This window comes from Lycium ferocissimum, chromosome 7 (genome assembly GCF_029784015.1).
Source record: "Lycium ferocissimum isolate CSIRO_LF1 chromosome 7, AGI_CSIRO_Lferr_CH_V1, whole genome shotgun sequence".
Classification (NCBI taxonomy): domain Eukaryota; kingdom Viridiplantae; phylum Streptophyta; class Magnoliopsida; order Solanales; family Solanaceae; genus Lycium; species Lycium ferocissimum.
In genome coordinates, this window is record NC_081348.1 from 508,165 (window position 1) to 513,932 (window position 5,768).

Sequence of the window (5,768 nt, forward strand, 5' to 3'; positions counted from 1 at the left end):
CCTAGAGTAATTAGTAACTCAAGAATGGCTTATTCATTGCAAGAATTAGGTTAATAACTAGTTCTAAGCCTAAATCCTTTCTATTTCTCAAATGGGTTAACTTGTTAGATGCTACTAATGATGTATGTGAATTAGTGAGGTAAGTTTGACTTAGGTAAATCTTGTTTTTGATAAAGGAGGTGAATTAGCAATAAATCAAGAATCTAGAATGATTATTTGAGAAATGACGATTTTACCCCTATGACCCCAAATTCCTAAATTGTTGCTTACTCGAATGTATCCATCATTCCTAGACCTCTCGGATCTACAATTTCCCTACAAAGATGGAAGATGGAATCCAAGTGGATGTTCGCACACCTGTTCTGCCTTGAGGTAGGTTACGACTTCCCTCTCTTAGTAGACTCCGGTTAGACTTTCATATACGAGTGTTAGATGAAACGGAGAGTGCATGTATAGGATTTCAAAGGTTGGGATGGATACTTAGATTGATAACGTATAAGAAGTAGCGGTTATTATATAACACTAATATAGTTGTGGGTTTATGATTATCTTATGTTGAGAAATGTATGTTTAGATGATATTGTCGGAGAATGCATGTAAACCTTCGGGTGTGAAGTTGGGTTGGATATTGTCTTAGGTTGGGCCTTGTTATATGGTTTGGGGGCTAGCCACCTCGTTGGATCTATTTACTTATTGGCTCATTGCGACGTTGAGACATTGGGTAATTGTGACTAGTGATATATCATGACGACAATATTGCGGTACTTTAATTGATCGGTAACCTTATTATTGATATTACTTGTGTGCCCTGGGTGGTACTGTTTGGGATTGAATTGGTTGTTGATATTACATTGCATCGTATTCATACTCATTTTCATGATTCATTGATATTGCCTGGTTATGGTACCGATGATGGTAAGTGGGAGAGTGTAGCCTCTGACGTTTCTATCGAAGAGCGTAAAATAAAGATGAGTGTCTGTGATCTGAGGTCATTTACTGAAGCGGACTGAGTGTACGTTACACGAGGTTTCTTGCCGGGAACGAATGAGTGTACAATGCCCGAGGTTTATTTTCGGGATCGAGAGAGTGCTCGTGATCCAAGGTCACTTTCCAGAGCTAGTGGTACATGGACTTCGCTGGTCCCCCATGGGTTATGCTGCCGAGATGTTATATTCCATCGTCGGAGTACATGTGTACGGTGAATATGCATTGCATTCATCATACATTTATTATTGTATTACATGGTACCTTTTGGTTTCTTGTGATATGATTGTGATGTACTGGTTCAGATCGGTTGTATTGAGACTTGGCACAGTTGGGTTTAGATGCTATAACATAAGTGATGACTTATTGCGATATGATTGTGATGTACTGATTTAGATTGGCCATAGTCGAGATTAGTTGCTATAAATATAGGCTGTGATCTTGGATTGGGAAAGCATAGTGCTAGGTGACCTTAATATGGATGTGCATGATTTGCTAGGTTAGGTGAGTAATGAATACTAGAACGACGAGAGAACTTTCCTTAAAAACAAGAGTGAATTTTGTAATGATAGTTGACTGGTGATACTTGAGCATAGTTGTCTATTTTATGTTAGATGAGCTATAAGGTGAGTGGTAATGTAGTTAAGCAAATAAATCCACAAGAAAGAGTCAATGGGAATGAGAACCTTATACTTGCCGAGACGAGCGGTAGGTGACGTGTACTGTTGACTTAGTTTTGCCTACTATGCTTATTGCAAATTCTATTACCGTTGTGTTATTCTAACCATTGTAGGCCTATAATGTATACCAGTACTAGTGTTGTACTGATAGTACTCTTGCTACATCTCTTTTTAGGGTGTAGAGTTTTCGGGATATTGATTGATTGGAGTTTTTCGGAAGCTGCACAGTGCCTATCTTGAAGGCCTCCATCATTCTCATTCCTAGATGGAGGTTGAGTCTTTCTATTCATTATTGTATTTAGTCTTCGATCTTAGTCACTCTTGTACTAGTCTAGACCTGGTCATGGGAAAGAAGTCAGATCTATGAAATTGTTGTAAACATTTCCGCTATCTTATTTATATATATTAGTTTGATTTCCAAACTTTGATTATGTTATATTTGAAGATTAATCAATCTCGTTCTTTACTTGCAAATGATTCTTGTCTTGGGCTAAGGATTCGCCTATCGAGGTGGGAATGGTAGGTGCCCATGGCATCCTAAAATGGGTCATGATACTTTCTCACCTGTCCAGGCTATTTCTTCAGGTACGTAGTTGGTCTTCTTTACATATGACCCTTAATGTTCTCTCACGAAGGCCCAGGTATGATCTTCTCTATCGTCGATAATGCAGGGTCATGCTAGAACAATTTATGTTATCGACATGGTCAAGAGTATGCCTACTCCTCCGTTATAGGAGTTGGAGAGAGTAAAGTCTGAGAATCTGCGCCTCCGTCCTGATTTTCAAGGAGCTGTTTCTCGCCATATTGCCACTGCGGAGAAGTGGCGAGAAGCCAAAAAGGCTTTATCCGATGTGACAGGCTTTTCAAGAATTGACTATCGCTCATCGCAGCTCCGCAGAGGTCCGGCGTAGGCCGAGAGGCTTCCCGAGCTCAGCTTCGGGCTCGCCTCAACTAGTTACGACTTTGCCGAGCTGCTGACCAGAATGTGGCCAATATCACCAAATATTTTGCTATCTTGCAGACCCGAGCGGACACCTTTCAGGAGGTTCTCGAAAGCCATATCATAGACAGTTCCTCAACCCTGACAGACGCCGAGGTGGACGTAGCTACTGCCGAGATAGCTCTGGAAGACATTCCTGATGATACCTCATCCGCCTCCGATGTTTCTGATGACTCTTCAGGTGGTGAGGATGTACCTCCCCCTGCTTAATTTGTGATAACGGTTTTTGTGCGCCTATGTGCTATTTTTTGAGATGCTAACCGCCTGCGTGCCGCTTCTGTGTTTTGCTTGTTCTGGAATATTCGGGCCGGTGCGCCCTTTGGATGTTTGGTATTGGAGCCTTTAGGCTCCTTTATATTTTCTTTGTTTCTGTGATGAATGATGCTTACATGTTTACCATCACTTCTATTTTTACTTTTATGCTTTGACATGCGCTTTGCTTGCAACGATCGTGATTACTAGTAATCTCGCTGGCTTTTATTTTTAACACTTAACCGTCAGGGCTTGACCGCTATGCCTGTCTACTGAAACTATGTTCTTATCTGGGTGTTAGTGTTTAAGTTAAGAATCAATGCCCAGCAAACGCATTTTTTACTTTAGCATTTTTTGTTTAAGTTCGTCATTCTCTAACTCAATCCGGGCATGTCACTTCCCGAAACACTTTTTACGATTAGGAATTAATCGCCTGATTCGCAATAAAGGGGGCCTCTCGATTTTGGTGCTGATGGGGAAGACATCTCAACCCCATTTAATGGCCCAAAGGTTTAAGAAACCTGCACGCATGGAGGCTCTAAGGTCGTGTCGTGTGTTCGTAGCGGTGATACTGCGCCATGGGCCTCCGGGTTCTGTTATGCCCCGAATGCTTCAAGCTCATGGAATGCCTTGTTTAGGAGATAAGTGTAGATTCTTATTCCATCCTTGAGTTTGCGATCAGATGGTCATCTTATTCGTACATGAGCTTTTTACAAAATCTCAATGAGAGCATAAAGAAAGATGGGTGAGGCACCTTTGCCACCCGCCATCAGTCCCAGTCCTTTCATTTTTCAGGAAAATTTGTACATCTACGGTCTTACTAATTTACAAGTGTTCTGTGAATCTCCAAAGACTCCGGCATCGGGCAAATTATGGTGTGCTTTTGAGCAGTTGCCTCATCAAAAACCTTAGCGGTAAAACCCGATCAGGATAAAACCGTGGTCAAGGAAAAGAGTGCAACGCTGGTCCAGAGCCGTGTGTAACGGATGGACTTCGGAGTTTAACCCTGCTCCGGTTTCCGCCACCCGGCTCAAGTCATCCAGACGCTTTGTCCCCGTGTCCACCTCTTCGAGAAAGCCGAGTCGGCTTTTTTTACTTTTTCGGGACAGAAAAGCAAGACCGCAACCCTGATTAAGCATTCGTGCTTGCCGAGAATCTGGTTGATGACCAACTGATAGTCACCTTTCGATTTCATGCTTTCTGCGTTGGGCCCTTGGGCCAGTTTTATCCCTACATTTATGGCCTTATACCCGGCCTTGTTGTTAGTTAATAGACAAACATTTGGAAACTTGCCTGGTCACGACCCTTGACAGGGCAACTGGGGTGAGTCAGACCCCATTCCTTTCGTGCCAACGGGTTCATCCATATGCGTGACCTATTCCCCGAGAGCAGCGTCGGATTCTCGAATTGCTTCCTCATGGGCACGGGCATCATGTCTGGATCAGAGATGTCGACAAAGTCCACTAAGGCTTGTGGCTCGACAAAGGCTTTGTGGCCAAGAAATGATATCATATATGCATATCTCAATCGACCAGCTTGCTGATTTACCCGAAGTCTCCGGTTTATGCAATATGTTCCTTAAAGGAAAAGTTGTTACCATGCAGATCGGACGACATTCGAAGTGCGGCCTAAGATTTCGGGATTCAGCTTTAGGTTGTGAGTACGGAGAATATCAAATGTTTACTGCAAATGTCTTATGCACTCCTTTGTTCCCAGGAATTTAAAAATTATGTCATCTAAGTAAATTTCAATACTCCGGCCTATTTGATGCACATTTGATGGGTCAAATGATGAAAGGTGACCCTTGCATTCTACATGCCAAAAGGCATGACGTGATAACAATAGGTCCCGTGCTCCGTGATAAATGAAGTCTTCCTGGTCTGCGGGTCCAACTGAATTTGGTCAAACCCTGAGAACACGTCCAGAAAGTTGAGTAGTTCGTGCCCGGCCACCGCGTCGACTACCTAATCTAAGCTAGGCACAGGGTGCGAACTCCTCGAGCATGCTTTATTCAAAACTTTTAAATCGAAATACATTCGAAAGCCCTCAAGATTCTCAGGGAGTACCACGACATTAGCCAACCAATCCGGGTATTCTACCTCCCTGACTGCTCCACTCTCTACGAGTCGGGCTACCTCCTCTTTGGCGAATTGATTGCGTTCTGCAGACATCGGGTGCTCTTTCTGCTTAATCGGCTGGTAGTCAGGACTTACGCTCAGCTTGTGGGTGATATATTCTGAAGGGACACCGCAATATCTGACCAAGTGAAGTTATTTATGCTACGTGTTAAAAACCTTATTAGTTTCCCCCGGAACTCTGACTCTAGGCCTGAGCCCAAGTATTGCTATTCCTTTGAGAGATCTGGATGGCATGCAATAAGTTCAAGGTCTCCAGGCGCGACATTCCCCATGTCTGCCTCCTTTGGTGCCTTTTACCTATTTCGCTCCTTCTTCCTGCCAGTCACGAGCTAGGCCTCGAGGTTAGCATTCTGTAATTACTAGCAGTCGTCATCCCTTCGATCGTTCTATCCTCGTGGCTGTGCTTTCTCAACTAGACTGGCGATCCTCAGGGCTGTGCTTTCTCGACTAGACTCTGGCCCCAATCAAGTTTCAGCTATCCCCCAAGAGGTGAGGACTTTTACAACTCGGTGGAAAGTAGAGGGGACTGCCTTCATGCCATGTAGCAATGGTCTTCCTATCACTAGATTGTAAGACACAACTCCATCCAAGACGTCAAGCGAGACCCCCCAGCCTCCCCGACGTGCGAACCCGCCCGAACCCCCCCTGGGTTTCACTTGAAAGTTAAAATCGGCGTTCTTGATCACCGGGTCACTTTCCCCCCCCGCCGGAACT